Raw genomic sequence first — 23153 nt, forward strand, 5'->3', positions numbered from 1 at the left:
GGAGGGTGGTCACAAGGAGGAACCCCCCCCTTCTCAGTGACGAGCTCACGGTGTCTGTTTTGCAGGTTATCAGAAGAACCATCTTCCAAGGGTCTAACCCCTCGTGGGAAACATCTCTCCAACCCCCAGGTTACCAGTAACCTGTCCGGGGTCCGGTTAGTGTTTCTTCAGGTTAAGTATCTTGGTCCGATACAAATGTACGTCGTCTCACAGTTTTAAATTAATACTAAAATGCAATGACTTATGTTTTCCTTTGTAATGATTTCATGCAGTTTTGCATGCTCCATTCCATTCGACAAGTGTCCTTTGCCAGTTGTAAAATCATAACTGCCTTCCGGTTATCTGCTCATCTTTATCTTCAATTCACTTCCTCAACTATATAAACACCAACTTCAATTTCACAAACTCAGCTCAAAAGTCAACCACCTAATAACCCTCACCATGTTCACCATCAATCCAATCTAGCTCACCTTCTCAATCTCATTAACTCAATGGCGGATCAACCCGAACAGATCAAAGGAACATGGAGCTACGAAGAAGACGTCCTCTTACAATCCCTAGTTCAACAACACGGCCCCCGGAACTGGTCCGTGATCAGCAAATCGATCCCTGGCCGATCCGGGAAGTCGTGCAGGTTGCGCTGGTGCAACCAGCTCTCCCCGGAGGTCGAGCATCGCCCGTTTACTCCGGAGGAGGATGAGATAATTGCTAAGTCTCACGCGCGATTTGGCAACAAGTGGGCCACAATCGCGTGTTTGCTTAATGGCCGCACTGATAACGCCATTAAGAATCATTGGAATTCGACGCTAAAGCGTAAATGTTAGTTGTTGTTGTTATTATTATTATTATTATAATTTATTATATTATAATTATTTCAACAAAGTGTGTCTCTATCTTTTTTTAATAATAAAACTAAGTCCTTTAAAAACTACATTCATAGGTGTTGATGAGCAAGTTTCGCTGACTTATCAACCGGCGTTGAAGCGGTCTGCTAGTTGCGAATCGGCTGCCCGCAACGGAGGTTTGTTTCTCAACGCTAGCAACCGAACCCTGTCGGATTTAACCGGTTAGAACCAGATTGTTCGGGTTGATCCACCGACTTCTTTGAGCTTGTCATTACCTGGAACGTCTGAACCGGAACAAAAATCGGCGGAGGAGGCTCCAATGCAGCGGCAACCGGTACCGCAGCCGGCGGTGCAAAGTGGAGGTGCAAGTTATGAGTTTTTGAAGCCGGAATTGCTGGCGATGATACATGAAATGATAAAAAGTGAAGTGAGGCGTTATGTTTTCGGGGTGGGGAAGAAGGTTGAATCTGTAATCAGCAAGCTGTGAAGATAACAATAATAATAATAACTAATAAGCTTCAATTGGGTTGATAGAAAGAAATTCAAAATTTAGAGTTTCTGAAGGTTTTCTAAAGTTTGCATAATGTTTTTTGTTCGACATAATATTAGCTGAAATTATTGGTTTCTTGGGGTTTAAAATGTTTAAATTTAAGCTCGAGACCCGACCTAAATTTGTGATGATTTTTTTAGGTTCAGGTTTTATCGGATTTCGAGTATTTGTTCGAAAAAAAAATTAAACTTTTGTTAAAACGATAAATATGAAACAATTGAATTATCTTCACTTGAATATGTAACTAAAGAAATAATAAATCAACATAATCCAAAAATATAATTTGTAAACAAGTAAAATTAATAAAAGTCCAATGATTAAAAAAATAGTATATGTAACTAACCAAATAATAAACCAGTATAATTCAAAAACATAATTTGTTAACAAGTAAAATTAATAAAAGTCCAACGATTAAAACAAATGGTCAGACATCAACGTAATCAAACTTCACACATCCGATCATTTGTTTTTAGGAAAATTCTCAAAATAGCCTCTTTTAATGACAGAAGTCCTAAAATAGCTTATTTTTCCTCAAAATTTTTTATAATTTGGACAATCAAGACGCATTAGGAAAATATAAAAATAAAGACGAGATTTCGAAAGAAAGTCAGGTAAAAGACGAGATTTGGGGAAATAATGTCGGTAAAGTTCAAATTATTTGTAATCTTGGAAGAAAAGTTCAAAATTTTCAAAAACTTTTTTACTCAAAAACCGTCTTAAAAGACTGTTTTTTCATGTTTCCTACATTTCCCGTCCAAATTTTCAAATTCTTGGAAAATTATATTTTTTACAATTATACCCCTTAACCACCATCACCACCTTGAACCATCACCACCACCACCACCTTGAACCACCACCATCACCGACGCCGTCGGCCCCACCCCATCAACACCGCTGTCACTACCACCATAGCCGCTGCACCAAAACCGAATGACGTCACTGCACCCAAACTCACCGGAACTCCTAATAGATTTTTCCGGCCACGAATCCTGTTGAAACTGCTTAGGGATAGCAACTCATAATTCACAAAGAAAAGAGGAAAAAATATGATTATGATTAATAATAATAATAATAATAATAATAATAATAGTACCAGTGGGTGCAAAGCTTGGTGGTGTCGGCGGCATGATCGGAAGCTGCGGCCATCAAGCAAATAGATAGTCTGCAAATTCCGAATCACGAAGAATCGATTGATTGGCAAAATTAATAATAATAATAATAATAATAATAATAATATTTAATGGTTCCTAACAAATACTGTTGAAATTGCTCAGGGATTCGTGGCCGGAAAAATCTGATAGGAGTTCCGGTGAGTTTGGGTGCAGTGACGTCATTCGGTTTTGGTGCAGCGGCTATGGTGCAGCGATGGTGGAGGCGGTTATGGTGGTAGTGACGGTGGTGGTGGTGATGGGGTGGGGCCGACGGCGTCGGTGATGGTGGTGGTGGTGGTGGTTCAAGGTGGTGATGGTGGTTGAGGGGTATAATTGTAAAAAATACAATTTTCTAAGAATTTAAAATTTTGGACGAGAAAGGTAAGAAACATAAAAAAGCAGTCTCTTAAGACGATTTTTTAAGTAAAAAAATTTTTGAAAATTTTGAACTTTTCCTCCAAGATTACAAATAATTTGGAGTTTACCGACATTATTTCCCCAAATCCCGTCTTGTACCTGACTTTCTTTCGAAATCTCGTCTTTATTTTTATTTTTTCCCAATGCGTCTTGACAGTATAAATTATAAAAGATTTTGAGAAAAAAAAGACTATTTTGGGACTTCTCTCACTAAAAAGGGCTATTTTGAGAATTTTTCCTTTGTTTTTTCTTCCCTTTCTAAGACCATCACCAATGCAAGGTGCTAAATGCAACCTTTAACTTGTCCAGTCAGCTGCCAAATCAGATTTTCACAAATGCATCAAACATACTCATTTTCTTTACCCTACAAATATCCTTACCAATACTTTACATTTCCAAATCATCACACCTTTTACATTTATTTTTAATAACCAATTTTTTTATACTTAACTTTATTTATTTTTGTATTATTAAATTTAACATAATATATATAAAATAATAGACTTTATTTTATAAACTGGTTATTACTAAAACAAAAACTTAAAGCTATAATAATAATAATAATATATTGGTTTTGGAAACATAATTATGAATATACTTTTCATTTTAGCCGATAAATACAGATATGAATTTTAAATTTTGAGATTCTTCTTTTTTTGATACACAACCATGTATAACAAGTTGAAAAAAACAAAAACAAAAACAAATTAACTTTAATTTGCCTTGGCCCACCACTCACCAAAAATTCACGCACGACGTGCAATTCTTCAAAATGCAAACATCTCCAATGGGAGATATTGGATATGTAATGCCACCTAAGCCAAATGCACCTCCTCAAGGGCTGCATTGGTGATGGTCTAATGTTATGTCAAACAAAATATGTATTAGAATTGTTAGATATAATATGGATTAACACTAAAAATAATAACAAAAAGTACCTTTATCAATTTCAGATTGACCGGATCCCAAAAATTATAACCAAGAGCCGACCCGAATTATTTTGAATTAATGTTTTTTTGGGTTCAGGTTCTTTTAAGTTAGAGTTTTGCTTAAAAATGACAAGTCAGATTAGGAGGGCTTAGACTAACAGCTATTAAAATAAAACTTAAATTTTATAGATCGAAACGATAGGGAAAAAAAAAAGTTCTTTATCAAATACAAATTAAGTATACAAATTTTATCCTACGAGGGAAGGCTTATTAGCTAGCGATTCATAGGGATGGAGTTGTAATATACAATACAACTCCTGTTAAAATCTTAAATGCAAAAGCTTCTTGTAGAAATAATTGTGTGCCACCTTATAAATTATAATCGACTTCATTAGGTATTCATGAGATGAGATGATTTGTATGCACTTTAGGAATGTCATGATTCCATAAGTAATTATCATATATATAATATGGGTTAGGTTCAAATTAAAAGTTTGATTTTCCTAAGAAGGCTAGGAAGGAGGGTATTTTAGTCTAACACTTAAATATCAAAACCCACTTAATTTAATTTCAAAAACTCACTTACATAAAACTCAATTACATATTTACTCTCTACAACCACCACCACTCCACTGCCACCACAACCATCACCCACCGCCACCACCTCGCCAGAAAAGTTCGGAAAAACACAATGGAAAACACTATGAAAAACACAATGGAAAAAACACAATGAAAAATACACAATTGTATGACACAATGTAAAAAATACTATGAAAAAAACACAATGAAAAAAAAAACACAACGAAAAATACTATTGTATAACACAATTTTGTAAAATACAATTAGGTAAAACACAATTTGTAAAAAACCCACTAATTTTTTAAAATTTTATATTACAATATGGTACTCATATGAAAGATAAAAACACACTCGTTATTATGATGAATTTGTTTTTCAATAAAGATATCGTAAAAAAAAGTTATGGAAGTTTTAAAATGATGGGAGAATTTGGCATGTGTCTTGCATGTGAAGAGAGAAAGTCAACAAATGTGTTATTTCTTTTATGCCCTTTACATTGTGTTCACACTTGATTTCCCCCTAAACTAATCTTAACCCTTTATATTCAAAATCAATGGACAAGATTACTTCTTATCCTTCCTATAAAAACTATACTTTCTATTATAACCTAACACTATATAATATGTAGAGGAGAGGGAAAAGACTTAACCCGTATGATCTATTAACTATAAGATGTATAAGATGGAGGTACGCAAATGGGGTTTTTGGCTTACACTAGTTTGGGTTATAGCATGGTTTTTTGGGGAAACGATCATTTTTGAAACTGGGTTTTAGTTAACCGGTTTGGTTTGGGTTTTAGATGTTTCTAACTGGTTTTAAAGTGTAGGATTTGAACCGGTTTTCTTATGCACTTTTAGTATAAAAGATATAAGTCAAAGTAACGACAATTTATAAAATATTACGCAATACATATAGTTTTTGGTAGATATAATGGTGGATGTTCGTATAAATAAGGATTGATTTTTTGCTTGATAATGCCATAATGTACATATTAGTGGTTATGGAGTTTTTGGTTGATATAATGTGGATGTTCATATAAATACGGATTGATTTTTTGCTCGATGATGTTAATTTATTAATGTGTTGTCATAATATTAGTGGTTATGGAATGACTCATCACCGTACAGGCAATTCAAGTCAAAATAAATACGAAGAGAAGATCAATACAAAATGTCACACCTCGCCTTCGGGTCTAGGCGTGTGACTCACAGTTGGCATCATTTCTATCAATTTATCAAAGTTTGCAGCGGAAAATATTATTTTAAAATATTTACTTTCATAACATAGAGAATTAAACACCCTTGATCGTTTTACAAAATTACCTGTTTAAAAACAAGTTTAATATATATGCTTCATTACAAAATTAGCTGAGCCATCAGCTGCATTCTATGCCTAGTGATCTTCTATCTCCACTGACATATTCTTCTATATACCTTACTCTTGGTTACCTGAAAACAATTTCAAAATATGTCATCTATATGTTGGTGAACACGCTGACTCAAAAATGTTTTCACAATTCGTTAAGACACAACACCAATAGCGTTCAACAACTCAGTGGGTCTCAATCCCATCTCATCGGAACTAAATATACGCACAAACCACATAATCGGACTTCACTCGCCCTAGAGACAGTCACTTGCCTCATGGTTAGTATGTCTGTAGTGTGCCCACTGCAGTACATATATGTAAAGATCCAGACACATGTGTATTTTAGTCTGAGTGTTTAGTTCTACCTTGTATCAAAACGTTTTAGAGGATTTGAACCAACTCTCATGCAATTATTTCCATAACTCTTTTACATATGGATAACAGTATATAGTTTTAAAGAGTAAATATCTTTTCAAAATATACAATACATAGACGTATTCACGTCATAAAACATTTCACACTATAAAAAGGTTTGGACGTATTCACCTTATAATCAATGTGTCTCACTAATAATTGTCTATTCTTTATCTCGGACCTATAGTACAAGAATAATATTTCAAAAATAACTAGATCTACAATCTAACTATAGACCTTAAGTCTATTTGCATAACCTCTACCTTGATGTTCATTTCTTTATAAAACATATATATACTACGTTTCTTTATCTTAAAGAAACGTATATATATATATATCCCATTTCTTTATTCATAAGAAATATCTTTATAATAAAGAATAATATTTTATTCATAACCTTATCTTATGATGTAACATCCTAAAATTTTTATAATGTTAAATAAAAGAAAGTTATGTTTAGTGATTTCACGTTTTAGTTATTTAATGTCGAGTAAGGAACGGGTCATGGGCTTAGATTACGTAAGATGGGTTAAATGAGAATGGGCCTTGGGTCCGTGGGCTTATAAATACCCATCCCAAGCCCAAGATATCATTTTATTTCCATCTTTCTCTTTTACACACTCAAAAGCACACACATAACCGACCGAGATCCGAAGTCGAGACCCGAGATTTTGCTGGTAGATCTGAGTTGGAAAGGTAAGAACTAATCCCGCAAAGCTAATATTACTGAAAATGGTTAGGATTTGACGGGTTAATCGGACCCGAAACACAACTGCCCAAATCGGACCCCTAAAACGTCGATTTTAGGCCGATTTGATGGTTGGGATTTGTAGGCGCCGATCATACGATTCCGTGGGTACCAAAATCGAGTTATTTGGCTAAGAATCGAAGGAGTTATGGGCAAAACAGATCTGCAGCGCGACAACTTCGCCTTCATCTGGGCAACTTCGCCTTCAAGCGATGAACTTCGCCTGCAAGCTAAGTTCGCCTGATGAACTTCGCCTGCAAGCCAAGTTCGCCTGAAGCCAAGTTCGCCTGATGGCAACTTCGCTGAAATGGTAACTTCGCCTAAATGGTAACTTCGCCTAAAAGCCAAGTTCGCCTGAGGTTTAACTTCGCCTAAAAGCCAAGTTCGCCTGAGGTTTAACTTCGCCTAAAAGCCAAGTTCGCCTGAGGTTTAACTTCGCCTAAAAGCCAAGTTCGCCTAAGGTTTAACTTCGCCTGAAGCCAAGTTCGCCTAAGGTTTAACTTCGCCTGAAGCCAAGTTCGCCTAAGGTTTAACTTCGCCTAAAGTGAAGTTCGCTTAGAAAATAAATTAAAAACCTAATGGAAAATGTGTTAAGGCAGTTATCGAAAATAAAATTTTTCCAAGCTGACCTGGCAGCTTAACCCCAGCCAGGGGCTCTGCCCCTTGGACCCCGCTAGGGGCTGCCGCCCCTAGAACCCCGCTGCCATGGGGCGCTGCCCCCGGACCCCCGTTCGTTGTGGGTCATATATAGATAGAAATACAAAACGAGAAGTAGTAGTTAATTGATATGTGTAAATATTATACAGTTAGCCGAGCCCAGTTAAAGAAAGGAATTACGATCAACGGCGAGCGTAACAGGATCCAGGTGAGTTTCTAGCCCCATTCCTTGTTATGTTTTCGGGGCTGTGTGCATACTTGATGTGTTGTTAATACATTTATCCTAAGTGATAAATGTATGCCATATGTGATATATGTGATATGTATGAATGATTGCTTGATGGTTCGTGAACGATCTTCGGATATTGCACGTACTGTCAGGTTGTAACGTTATAAAGCCATATGTGATATATGTGATATGTATGAATGATTGCTTGATGGTTCGTGAACGATCTTCGGATATTGCACGTACTGTCAGGTTGTAACGTTATAAATATGGCAAGTATGATATGTATGTTTAGGTGTATGAACGTAATAAAGTTAATAAAAGAAGGAAATGACGGTTGTATGGTTGTATGGTTACGAAAAGGGTACCAAGCCCTAATAATACTCGAGGTATGTTGCATGGTTGTATAGTAACGAAGAGGAAACTGAACCCTACTAATATTCGAAAGCAAGGGACCAGACCCTTATAATATCTGTGATGTTAGGGACCAGACCCTTACAATATCTGTGATGTTAGGGACCAGACCCTTACAATATCTGTGATGTTAGGGACCAGACCCTTACAATATCTGTGATGTTAGGGACCAGACCCTTATAATATCTGTGATGTTAGGGACCAGACCCTTATAATATCTGTGAGGTTATAGGGCGAAAGGCTCTTTAAAACGTATGATTATGAATGTAAAGAAAGTATGTAAGTAAGAATGAAGGTATGAGTACTTATGTGTGTATAAAAGAAAGTTATGAGGTTAAGTACGTATGTATGTAAGAAGGTGTTGTATAGTATTGTATGATTAACTAGAACTCACTCAGCGTAGCTGACTTTTAGTATGCACGCAGGTGAGTAGGTTGAGACAGCTGGCTTGAGTGGAGGACACATGGCAGAAGACTAAAGCCTGGTATCTGAAGATCTGATATGTTTTATAAGTTATGTTTTGATTTTGAAAGACAAGAGGAATGTTTTAAGACATGATTATGAATCGATATGTAATGTTTTATGAAAGTTTTATATTCCGCGCAAAGTTTTTAATTAACTCTGATATTTAGAACTGTGTTTATGAGTAAATCCAACACGAAAGTAGGGTTACCGGTAACGGGGCCTTACATATGAAAGCTAAATTTCACTTATTAACTGATCAAGGTATAGACTATACTCTCGACTAGGGTCTAAGCCATATATAATAAAATAATTGAGCAGAACCCCTACCTTGTATGACTTGTCTTATGAAATGCTTAAACTTTGCGTGGGTAGCACTCCTACTTGCATGTACTTCTAGACAACTAGCGCGTCGGAATTGTCGAGGCTATGGCACGGAAACCGAGGTATGATGTGAGTATGATGTGATGGGAGCTTCATCCCATGGCTGCCTATTTATAGCCTGAATCCGTGCATCTGCGCGTATCGCGAAGCTGCTTCGCATATCGCGAAGGTGCACTAACCTAGGTGAGTCATCGTAGGCTTGCCACGTGTCGCCACGTGTCACTCCGGTCTGACACGTGTATCTTCGCGATACGCGAAGATGCTAAAATTTAATTTCAGTCCCTGGTCTTTGGTAGCTTGTCACATCTTGATCATAGCTCAAAAATACTAAAGCGGCCCTTATGCGGCTCGCGGCGATGCGAGCGTGCGAAGTGCGCCATCAAAACGCCACTTACGCCCATCGTCCGGGTCCGGGTCCGGGTCCGTGCGCGTGTGCGTCGAGTGCTTCGCACCCTCTGCTAGGACTAGTGAGAGTGGTTAGCCATACAAGAACATTATCATGGAAAACTCATTCCTTATAAAGTGATTTCATTTCTTTCCCACTTTCCATGTGGGATGGAGTTTTCCTTACTTATTCCCTTAGCATAAAAATGCTTTTTTTTCTTTACGATGCTTTTCCTATTACTTATCTCATGAATATTTTTGTCCTTTAACTTTATAACCTTGTCAAATTTGAACCAAAATTTTATGGGTGTTACACAAAAATAACAAAGTCAAAAGAAAAATCAACAATGTCCAACACAAGATCAACAAATTCATTGCTTGACCACAAACCCAGTCAAACACAAGATCAACAATCAACAAAATTGCAATACAAGATTCACATGTTACATGGTATTAGATACGGAGCAAACGAGCCGAGCTACATGCAAACTCCTCAAGATCGGCTCGTAAAAAAGCTCGATCGAGATACTCGAGCCTAAAAGTAAGCTCATTTAATAAATGAGCATTGAGATCATCTCCAACATGAGGATTCTTCCCCGCTGCTGATGATGTGAAGTGCAAGGTGTGGCACCATCTTTCCCACATGCACTGTTGGGTTGCCCCTTCAAAGTGCGGTTATTCTTGATCACGAGCACTTATGTTGCATGTTTGATTGATTGGCATGATTTTGGGTCCAAAGTGAAAAGTTGTTTGAATAAAAAGGAGATTGTGACATACTAACAAAGTGTACCAATAATAATAACGGGTGACATTCCATGTTGAGGACCCTCTGATAAAATTATGTGGGATTTTTTAGGGACACTCCATGTCCTTATAGGTCCCGTATGTGGTTATACGGGGCCATATATGTCTTGAATAGGGCTATAAGGGGAGTTACAGGGGGTCTATATGTTTCGTATAACCCTATACATGGCCCTATAGATGGGTGTCCCTAGTATGACCTAAATTTTTTTTTATTTTTTTTGAAAGACCAGCAAACATAGAATGCCTAAGTACTCCGTACAGAGTGACCCAATGGCAAAAGGCCACCGCCAGCTGGCCCAACCCAGCTGTGCGGAGCCCTTAAGCACCTCCAAGTTATTTCCAATTCCGGAGAAAATCCACCGCCCGAAGGCCCACTGGTCGTAAAACCCGGATGCCCTTAGGAACTAACTGAAAATCACAAAGATCTCAATTTTTTTTCATAGAGCCACCATATCCCCCAAAGTGTTGTAAGTGGGAATTAAACTTGAGTATTCATTAAAAAACCCAAGCTCACTACCACTATACCACATTGGATGGATGGGTCAAGTTCAATCATCATTTTTTTTTGAACGACTAATTTGAATCACTCACGGACCACTGAAGTATCATCGTGTCACCAGTAGTATCACACGATCATATCCACCACCAAGCCACCAATTCAGGGGGAAACTCAATATTTGAGATAAACCCCCTTTTGTAAGATTCGAATCCAAGACCATATGATCACTAAGTCTTATCTCACCATCAAAATACCATTGAACTAGAAGTCCTTTAGTCAAGTTCAAACATCTAAAACCTTAATACAGAAGTAAATAAACTAAAATTAGTCAACAAAATAAATAAAAAGAAACATATAATTGTTTTTGTCTCTACATTATTTTGCCTTTATACATAACGCCAACCTGGTAGACGACACATCCCTCACCCACCTTTACACTTTTTACACGCTTCCCCTCATTTCTCCCGCCACCGTCACACCGCCGTGGATCACGCCGTCACACTTAACAAACACTCATTACCACCACCACATAAAAACATCAGTTCTACCATATCATACTCCAAAATCACAAATACACCACCAACAAAAAAAACAACTCAAAATCACAAATTAACCATTTCTTCGATCATAACATTTCAAAATATATAATTAATGTGAAAAAAATTCCAATACATGTAACCAGGCAACAAGTTGCCGCAACCTTTTTTAGATATCAAACCCGATTCTACTAAAAACAAAGTTTTAAATCTTAAAACTTAAAAACCGATGAATTACTATTCATGACCCACTGAACTTTGTTCCGATCAATTTCCTTTATAATTCAATTTCCTAAAATAATAAACCGATAAAAGAGACAACGAAAGCTGGATCTCATCTTTCCCCCAACGAGTGCCAACCTTCGCCGGAGCAACCGCACGCGGCGGCGGCGGGAGGCATTGCCACGTCGGCGACGACGTGGCAGCAGCAACAGTACACGAAGACGACGACGACGACGTTTGGATCGAAACAGAAGGTTTAGATAACGGTAACAAGTACCGAGAATGAAGGCATCGGAAGCCACCGAGTGCGAGAACCACAATACGGAGGTGTTCGTTTTCGCACCCAATATTAGCCGTGCAGATCTGCTCCCATAGCCGCTCATCCTGACCCGTCCGATGCCACTGCTTGCTGACACAAGCAGCCGTAGCTAATGTTCTTGCGTCCACGTGTTTTAATACCTCGAATAATAAGTTTTCGTCGGAGAAGACAGAGGAGGATTGTTTGATCTTCTTGAACATGGTATGGTCGGTGAAGTCAAGAGGTGTGGTTCTCTTCATTATTATTTGTGAAGGTGTGAATTTGGGATGGAAGAGTAAGGGGGTTTATAAGATGATGAAGAAGGTTTTGATGGTTAACGAAAAGGACAAAATGAGAAATGAATGCGATTTGGGGGGTTTCAAGAAACTTACTATTATGTCCTTTGTTCGTTTGTTTTTTTGTTTTCTATGTCTTTGTTTGTTTGTTTATGACATTGACTATCGGTGTTGTATTTTAATTTCTTTTTATATGTATGAAACAGTAGACTTTATTTATAATTTATAAAACATAATAAAAAAATTAGTCTTTTAGATTTTATATTTTAAATAGTTACTTAAATCTGATGGAAAATCCTAGTGCTTCAGGCCCTACACTATTTGAGGAATAAATAAAAAGATTAAATTATGTTCACATTACAACTCAAATTGCAATCCCAACCTAGGTCACAACCCATATTTTAATTAAATATTCTTTTGTTTTTTTCTTTCCAACAATTTGTTTTTTATATAATTTGAGTTTTATTTAATAATTTATATTATTTGACTTATTTCAAAAATCTAAAAACATAGTCTTATTTAGTTTATTTTTATGAATATTTCGATATCATTTTTATTAGAAACGGAGCACTTTTAAAAATATGTATTTTTTAATATTATTACATATAAAATTTTGTTTTTTTAATAGTTGTAAAAATTCAAGGTTTTTTTAATAGAATTTTGATATTATCTTTTTTAATGATTTTTATACTTAAATAATATTGTTTAAAAAATAAATATTTTTATTAATTTTACTAAATTTTATAGAATAAATTAAAAGCTAATAAGATATATGTATTAAAATAATTGATTTGGGTTGGGTTGTAAATAAAAGTGAAAAACTGAGTTGGGTTAGGTTGTGTAGGCGGAAGAGAGAGAAATTAATTTTTTATTAAGAAGTTGAGTTGAGTTGGGTTGTGAATAAAAGTAGTCTAATATGCTCCTTACCTACTTTGTCGTTTTCGCTATGTACTTGGTCAGTTTGTCTTCTTTGCAGTTAACTAGTAAATTACCTACCACGGAGAAGTTAGTCGGTAAAACCCAAGCATGATTGCGGAGTATCAATGCGAATTTTGTGGAAATTAGCTATGTTAGAGTATCGAAACTAAATTAAAAAAAGCTTGTTAAATTCATGTTTAAAATAAGCCAAACGAAAAACAAAAATAGTTGCACTTGTATAAAGTATTAAAAAAAAAGCATATTAATATTCAGTTGGTGAAAATAAAAACGGGTTTTCGGTGCCAACACGTTGGTAAAACCCGAGCGTTAAAGACGGCGAGTCGACGTGAATACGGACTCAGTGTCGGTTACGTTCGTTACAGTATATGCAACGTTGGTAAATCCGAGCGTTGTCGGTCCCAATCGTTGAGGCGATGAATCTATGAGAATTCAATCGGCTTACTTTATGTTTGTTTACAGTACCGGAACTGTAAAAAACTCATTCGGTTACATTCATCATGGTACTGGAAATAAATCAAAAAAAATATAAAAATTGAGATGGACCAATGGGGTGGTGTCGTCAGTAACTCTGGCGTTGGTCAAACTCGACCGTTGTCAGTCCCGGACATTGAGGTGGTGAGCCAACGCAAATTCGATGGATTAAAAAAAAGTAACAAAAAAAACATAAAATTGACGGTCAATCAGTTACGTTCGTTACAATACCATAACTTAAAAATACAAAAACAAAAACGGCCTAACGATGGACCGCCACTTGGCCCAATAAGGGTCAAGCAACACCAAACTTCAACTTTACTTATAATAAAAATAATAACAGATAATTATTATTTCTCATAAATATTAAATAATAAAAGTATTTAACTTAAGAGAAAATCATTAAAGCATTGTTAGACCATGTGTAGTGGATAGACATGAGTTTTTACGGGGGTATTTTGTGTCATGTGGTGTAATGTCTTCATTATGGTTTTTATTAAAAACAAGTGTAGTGGATGAAGCCCCTCCAATAATTAGTTAGTTATTATAATTTAAATTAAGCATAAATAAGATAAAGGCATGATTGGCTAAAGTTTGTGGAAAATAAATTGATTGGTTGAATGATAAAATGGACACTAGGTACAAAGAGCCACAGCCCAAAACATCCCACTATACATGATCTTATAAATTAATAAATTAGCCATTCACATCTTTTTCTCGCCCAATCGAGAAATTCATGTAATAACACATTAACGTGTCCATTCATTGCCATTTTTTTACTCAATGCAATGAATTTTGACCGCTAAGAGCATTCTCAGCCTGTTCCCTAAAAATATGTGAGGAGGATTTGTAAATCATATGGTATGGTTATGAGTGGTTGTGAGTAGAGGAGAGAGAAAATGTTATAGGAGAAAGTTAAATTTGGGGTTTCACTGTTTATACCGTATAATTTTTTAATATTTTCTAAAAGTGATTGTCAGTGAAGGAAAGAGAAAAGATAACGATAAAGGTATAAAAAGTATTATTTAATTAAATATGAGAGAGAAAAAACAGTAATTTTTAATATAATTATATAATATATATGGATATACAGTAGAGAATGGGTTTGGAATGCTCTAACAAGGAGATGCGACCCTTTCCTTGCTAGCGTGGCACCACCATATGGGATGGTCTTCATCTAGTAATCTTAATAATTAGACCATGTGTAATGGCAAAGCTTTACCCTTAGACGTTTTACGGCAAGTGTTGTCCTAGTCAATAATGCGGCATTTTGTAAAAAAGAGGTGCGGTGTTAAAAGCCTTATAATACCCTTTCAATCATTACAAAATTATTACTTTTCTAATATAAATAAAAATATAAATATGAAGGCCCTTGGTCAATACTCCAAAAAGAAAACATTATATCAACTTAAAGGTTGTGGATTCGTCGGTATTTGAAAAAAGTATATTTATGTATAAATGCCTTTTTTACCACTCGTTTAAGGCATCCGAAATATCAAGGAATATTTACACTCTTCAATTCCTTACAGATAGCCATGGTAAACTTGTGCGCATAAGGAAAACATGAATGAACATAAAGTCGATTGAGCGGACGCGTGGAATCACACGAAACATGAAGAAAATCAAATCATAATGAATGTTAGATGGTGTGATGAGAAAGTTTGTAAAAGTAAACTGTATGAACATGTCATAGCTGAATAAAGTAGTATTATACAAAGTTACAAACCATCCACTAGATAAAATATAGCCAGTGTCATAAAATTAGTCTATGCATCTATTGTAACTATGTAAAACGTCCTCTAAGTACTAAATAGAGACGTTATGATCGTAACTCACTGTCACATTTGATATCATACAATTTATTCCATAATTGCAAGGTCGGGTAACGAAGCAATTAAACAACAGATAGTATGTATATTGAAATAGCTCAAGCAAAATATTTCAGTGTGTCTAAAAACAGTATATCTCCCTGCGAGCACATAGACATATATATTCGTGTTGTATATTAAAGCACAAGTTTAGTAATTTTATATTTCTATCATATGCTAAATGTTTCAAGATCAAGTGATGAAGAAAACGGTGTTGGGTTTTAACAAAATTATTAAAGTGATAAAATCTCAATTTTACCAAAAACGCAGCGGATATAAGTTTTAAATCTTGTTAATTTGATATGTATAAAACCAATTTTACACATGCAAAACCCAAGCCCGGATCCAAATACGAAATACATACTATCAAACACATGTATGTCACTAAAAGTACATGCATGTTAAAGCTACCTTTTAAAAGAATCAAATCCGAGTGAAGGAGAGGATGCATGGAAGGCAAGAACTTCAAAAGGAAGGTCCTCAAGCTTGCATATCCCAAACCTCCGACAATACACCTTGATTAAGCTAGGATTTTACACTTAAAAGCACTTCTTTTTTACTCCTTCCTTTGGCCGAAATCACCAAGAGAGAAAGAGGAGTTGAGAGGATTTTTCCTCTATTACTTGTGTGTTGTGTGTGCTGTATGAGAGAATCCAACAAGAAAGAAAGATAATATTTCAAAATTGGCACAACCCTAAGGAACCAATAAGATGCATTACATGTCTCAACTACCATTGAAATAATAATTAAATAATAAAGAGATTAAGAGGGGGGGGGGGGGGCTTTCTTTCCCTTTTATATTTTTATTATTTTTCAGGGTTTCTATATTTATACATATCCATAATATGTTATAACTTATACCATTATAAATATAATACATTACATGTGACATGCTAGGTATATTGTTACTTAACCCTCTTAAATAACAATATGAAATGCTTTCTCTCAAAGTATAAATCACCCATATGATTTATTTATTTCACAAGTACATTTTATTTGGAAACCCCTTTTCAAATAATTCAAGTGTTAATATTCATTTGTTATGATCATATTATATATAAACAAATATTATTGGTGTTTGTCTAGCTTGTTATTGGGTATGACCCGACTTGGATCATAACGTACTAGCCACATCAACTATAATATGTGTCTTGGGCATACCGAGTCCAACAAACAGAGCATGGGTTAATTGATATTCCGGTGTTTTGGCTTCACATGATATAAGATTTAATACTCGAATAAAGCCTAGGGACCTAAAATACAAGGTAATAATTGTCATAAATTAATTGCAGAAACAAAAATAAAGCCCATTGAATGTCAAACATATAAAGGTACGTATCCGATACCACTCTTGATATTTAAAAATTTCTAAAAATGGATCAAATGCCTAAGAACAAAGGGAAAGTCATCATATTGTCCATTTCTAAAACAATTAGCAATAGCCCTAACGTTTTTCAATTACCAATGAACCAAAGTGTAGCATCGGATTTTATTTAGGGATTTTTATATATTTCTCCTTCCTAACATTTGAAATTACATATTTTTCCAAAATATAAGTTTTAATGCAAAATATACAATGCTTTTTAAGCATAGTTTGGGAAAATATGTAATTTCAAAGTTTAGAAAGAGAAAATATGTAAATGCCCCTTTTTATTTATAGAACCTTCATCTCAAAATAAATAAATAAACTCAAAACCGGCTTCAAATCGAATCGGTTCCAAACCAACCTGAACTGTTTTGGATGGGTTTGATTTTTCCACCCTAAAAACTATTTCCAAGCCCAAACCTACTTTGACCATTTTGACTCAAACCGAACCGGTTTGGGGAGAAAAATCGATCTCCTCAACTCTACGATGAATAGCAGAAGATTGGGTTAGACAAACAGGGGTTGAAGAACAATCTCTTTTATATAGAACTATACGTTGAATTATAATTAGAGTTGTTTGTGATATGGTGTTTAAGTCAAGTTATTAGTCAAGCTGGCTATTTTTAATCTCTTTTATATAGAGCTATAACTATGAAAAATTAAAACAAAAGGTTATAAATTCAACGTTTGACTAGACTGGACACTAAAAATACAATACATTATTGCTTTTATATTTTATTAAGCAAAAGTATAAAAATAATTGGTCTGCTTTAAAGTTTGACGCTATTGTAACGTTTTGACTTTTGACATAGCTTAAGTTGAATCAATCAAAACTATTAGTATATCTGACAATTGTAACATATTAGTTGGCCTACATTATAAGAAACACAAGTTCAAGTATTCAGAAAAAAAAGTAATGATTTTACATGCAATCAATTAGGTTTCTCTCTATGGTGGGGTATCAAAGTCTCTCCTCATCGTCATGTAAAAAATTGGGCTCCGAAGTCCTTCTTTATAGCGTTCCGCTATGGTTTAAAGCCCATTGGACGCTCCTCTATGTATGTATGTATGTATGTATGTATGTGAGAGATGGAGAGAGAACGGCGCCCATCGTCCCTTCCGCTGCCCCACCTATGGCGCCCATCCGCGGTGTGCACCGCCCTCTGCGCCCCAAGGCCGCCCCAAAAGGCGCCCATAGCAACCTGTCTTAAGGAGAAAATGTAACATCCATCTCTTTGAAATAATAAAAAGCGATTTATTAATTATATTTACAAGATTTATTATTGATTACATATAATAATAATAATGCCAAAGAGCTAGAATGGGCTTGAATATGGATGTGGGCTTGGGAAACCCGTGTACATGGGTATAAAACCCACCAACAAAACCTTAAGCCCTAAGATTTCATTTTATCCACATACCACCTACACCTTTAGAAACGCACTCTCCTACCTCCATCTTCAATGCCGCATTCAAGCAAAGGAAATCGAGTTCGAGATCTCCTAGTAATTCCTCCTAAACAAGAATTAACTAGGGGCGAGCTCATTCAAGTTCAAGATTAAGTTCATCCGTTTTTGCAAAAAAGTGAGTTTCATTAATAAAAGTTGATCATTTATTTTTAATGGTCTTGGGAGAAATTATATAATGATAGATCGGGGTTAGTAACACAATAAAGCTTCAAAATTGTTGTAACTGAGTTATGGAACACGAATTCCCCATTAGATCGAGCCATAACAAAGCTATAAGCATGATCAACCATGAAAATGGACATGGCTACCATTTGGACCCAAGTTGCGAGGCAACCCAGCTCGCAAACCTAGGCTGTTATTAGCCCAATTGGACAATGTCGCGAGTCCAACCATGCAAGTTGGGCAGGGCCTGATCTGCAAGCAACACTGGCCGATCGTGCGAACCTATGATCTGTGGCATGATCATGCGAGTCGGTTGGGCCTGATCCAAGCCACATGCTAGATCCGATCTGCGAGCAGCCATGTGCCCATGGTGTGAGCCACATATGGGCTGAATGTGTGAGCCCAATTATAGAGTTAGAGCCATGCGAGCTGGGATAGTGTCGGGTCTACGAGTTACGATCTCATGTGCTGGGACTTGTGATCCGCGAGCCCAACAAGTTGGCTTGGAGTGTGATCCAGAAAGTTTTAATTGCACTTGGGGCCATTCGACAGGCCTAATATCAATATGTAGCCCAACCTCGACCATTTTAATTGATAATTAAAAGGCCCAAATTAGATTTAACCGACAGTTTTAAGTTATAAAAACCGGGGGGGGGGGGTAAGAAAATCAACGAACATAGCTAGCAAGCACAGTTAGTTAACTACGTTAACTTAGTGAACTTAACTAATACCGTTATTTGCCAGGCCAAGAGTATGGTTATATCCAAGTTGGTCCCGTTGAGTTAAGATTAAGTCTATCCCGTTGTAGTAAACTAAAATAACCATGTAACTCGATTAACCTTGCTAGCTTGGTTGACTGGGTTAGTCCAAGGAAGTTAAGCTAGTATATTAGCTTGATTAATTAACACGTATATGTTAAACAGTTAGCCAACCTCTGTTGAAGAAAGAGATCATTATTAATTCAAAATGCAACATGATCCAGGTGAATTTCTAGCCCTTTTTTTCTTTTTAACGTTTTGGGGTTGTATGCATACTTGTAAGTAATATGTTTATATACATTATTTAATGGAATATTGGTTTTAAATAATCTCAACTATGCCCTATTGGTAAATAGCATCCCCAACTTCAAGCTTGCCGGGTGGCTAAGTCCCAACTAAAAGGGTATTGTTTATAACGGACCCGCGACTAACGGATGCTAACTCCGTTGGTATGTTGCTTACGTGGCATGTCTACTTGTCAAAAACTTCATTATATGGCATAAAGTGGGCCCCAATCCTCACCCTTCTTCTTCTTCATCCCATGCCCCCATTGTTATTTACTTCATCTCACAACAAACAGAGTCCTTCAAGGCATCAATCTCGTTGGCAACACCATAGCAAGCACAATCCCGGAGTGAAGACAAGCACCGCCAATCCCCAAATACCAACCTCTCAACAACATTCCCATTTTTAATCAACAATTCCACCGCTAAAACCCTAAATCCAACCACCACGCAACCGTCACTCGTGGTCGTCGGAACCCTAAATCCAACTACCACACCGTCGCCACTCGTGACCTGAACGTCACAGCAACGACGCCCATCACCGTTGATCGGAAGACTTCTGGGTTACGTCTGCTAAGAAGAAATCTGAGAAGGATAAAAGTGTGCCTCAAAAATTGGATTTGGATAAGGAAATTAGGGTGATTTATGGGAGAATTCAAAGATAAGATTGAAATAGGGTTTTCAACCGTACCTTCCGGAGGAGGTGGACAGTGGAGGTTGCGGGTCGATGGTGGTTCGTGAGGTTGGTGATGGTGTCTGGAAGTCCTGGAATGAGGGAGATGGGGTGAAGTGAGGGCTTGATTATTGGGGAAGTGATAGAGAATGAGCTGAGAGATTAGAGGGAGAGATTGTTAGAGAGATGAGCTGTGGTGTATTTGCCATGTATTCGTCATGCAAGCAATTTTTGACAAGCATGCTTGCCACGTAAGCAACAGATTTACTGTCACACCCGGCCCTGCGCGGCGGAAACAGCCGGGCGCGCGCGAGTGGGGATTGATAATTAAGCACGGGCCATTGCAAAACATTCAAAGATTTTCATTGCACATGAAATGTTTAATACATTACATTGTTTAAGATTACATAAAAACATCCAAGTACAAAAACTGAAGATTTTCTCGCCATATCCCCTTGCGCGGCGGGTAACCGTGCGCATCGAGGGGATAAAACCAAAATCTTCCAAAAAGCTTGTTTTAGATGTTCCGCGTGTGGTGCTCTAAGTGTGACTCCATGCGCTACCTAGTTATCTCCTGAAAGACACGTAAAAACATTTGAATCAGTATAAACTGAGTGAGTTCACAAGTTTTAGTAACTTGACAAATCGTATTGCATCATAATCATTCTGAAACATAATTCTGTTAGCATCATTAAAACACATGCTTGGTAAAACATAGCTCTATCAGCATATTCTGATAAAATCGTTCCGCGGGTTACGCTGCGAACATTCCTGGGAACTATGCTCGTCTGTGTAAGTGGCGCTGCCACTACGAGCTAAAATAACGTAATACCGTCCCGCGGGTTACGCGCGGACACTTCTGGAAAACTGTGCTCGTCTGTGTAAGTGGCGCTGCCACTACGAGCGAATATATGCTGTAATACCGTCCCGCGGGTTACGCGCGGACGTTGTGCCGGAAAACAAGGCGCTCGTCTGCGTAAGAGGAGCGACCTCTACGAGCGGGCTCAAACCCATAGTACTGCCCCCATGACCATACTAGGCACTCGTCTGTGTAAGAGGTGCGACCCCTACGAGTGGGCGGATCAAACCAGCAGTCCCTACCCTTAGAGTTCCAATGGTAAAGTGATCACTTACTCGAATCTGGTGCACTATCATCAAAAAAAACCATAGATAACTGTTCGCATTGCTCATCATGAAACATAACTTAAACACGTAATCGTTTGCTTAGCTTGTAAGTATACCATGATAAAACATTATTTAAGTACGTGTCCCTCGCCCCGAAAACAGTTTAAAAGTAGTGAAAACAGTGAAAATAGGGGCTGTGAGACTCACCTGAGGTTCTTGTTAAGGGATTAATCGAGATTCGGGTTTTCTTGGTGTTGGCCTCGGAATCGAAGGTCTAGAATACGATTAAATAACAAATATATATATTAAGATCAAGATATAAGGGTTGGAAGGTAGATCTCAAGGTTATAATCTCGGCTTACCTAGTAACAGGATCGGAGCTGGAAACAACGGATGCTTGGGAAAGGATTAGTGCAAGTTTGTAGTTCTTTGAAGTGTGTTTTGGGTGATAATTTAGGCTACAAATTTATAGGCAAACTCAAGGGAACATGATCCCTTGCTTTAGGGAATTGAAATCTTTTGAAATGATGATAAAGTATGAAAATTATTATTATTTATTAAAAAGAGTAGAAAAGTTGATTAAAGATTCTGATTTGATATGGACAGGACATGCAGGGCTGTGGCTGGTGAGAGTGGGTGGCTGGCAGTTGACTTTTACAGTTTGCTTTTTCAGTGCTTTAGACAGTGTACAGTAAAAAGTAGAAGTTTTCTGAAACACGCTACCGCCCTCTTTTGGGCGGGGACAATTTCCTTAAATCTGAACATTTTGACTAAGTGTTGTTCTGCGCGTATAACTTGGTGCGCATAGCTTTCTGCGTGTAGGACATTTCTTTGCTGCGGGTAGGTGCGTAATCTTCTCGCAGTTAAGGACATTTGAGTTTCATTTGTAGATTCTCCAGGTGGTTTTGGTATTTCAACATAGTGATCAGTCATGTTGAAGTCAATTCCATCCTGGAGCTTCAAACTAGCTCTCAACGTTCCCGCCATGCGGGTAGGTTAGTTCCCTTCCGCACGCGCATAAACGATGTAGGATGCACCCGCCTTAGCATCATGCGGGATGGTCAACCCATAGACAACATAACGTTTAAGTTACATGAAAACATAAAGCCAAATCATTCACGCATGGCGCATATAATATATGCTCACGCAGGTTCTTAATATGGTGCGCTCGCGCAGGGCGCACATAACACATGCACGCGCTGGCTAACATGGCGCGCTCGCGCAGGGCAAACATAAATGCCCGCGCTGATTCTAACATATGCTCGCGCCGGGCGCACATAATGTGCCCGCGCTGATTCTAACATAGCGCGCTCGCGCAGGGCGCACATAACAAATGCACGCGCTGACTAACATGGCGCGCATAATATTTACAATCACCTAATTATTAGGTTGATTACTTAGTTTAAGGGGGTGGGAATTTACCGGGTGTCACATTCTCCCCTCGTTAAACGAATTTCGTCCCGAAATTTAGGAGACGTTGCTGGCAGAAGCCATATTCTGAAAGAGGTGTGGGTATTTTATGCGCATCTGATCTTCTCTTTCCCAAGTGAATTCAGGCCCACGCCTTGAGTTCCATTGAACTTTTACCAACTTGATTCTGCTTCTGCGCAACCTTTGTTCTTTCCAATCGGTTACTGCTATAGGCTCTTCTACGAAGTGCAGCTGTTTGTCAATATGAATTTCTTCCACCGGTAAAATCAACGTTTCGTCAGATAAACATTTCTTGAGGTTGGATACATGAAACGTATCATGAACTCCACTGAGTTCGGCAGGTAGACGGAGTTTATAAGCAACTGGACCGATCCTCTCCAGGATCTCAAAAGGTCCAATGTAGCGCGGATTTAGCTTTCCTCGC

General features: G+C 37.3%; 2 pseudogenes; one reads left to right on the forward strand and one right to left on the reverse strand.

Moving 5' to 3' along the window:
* Positions 1-491: 491 nt before the first annotated feature.
* On the forward strand, positions 492-2785 carry LOC143606574 (transcription factor MYB73 pseudogene; annotated as a pseudogene).
* An 8849-nt stretch (positions 2786-11634) lies between these two features.
* On the reverse strand, positions 11635-12147 carry LOC143606576 (F-box protein GID2 pseudogene; annotated as a pseudogene).
* Positions 12148-23153: the final 11006 nt, after the last annotated feature.

This window comes from Bidens hawaiensis, unplaced genomic scaffold, assembly GCF_021521415.1.
Source record: "Bidens hawaiensis isolate Kalapana, Puna unplaced genomic scaffold, B.hawaiensis_p1.1 tig00075623_1, whole genome shotgun sequence".
Taxonomy (NCBI): domain Eukaryota; kingdom Viridiplantae; phylum Streptophyta; class Magnoliopsida; order Asterales; family Asteraceae; genus Bidens; species Bidens hawaiensis.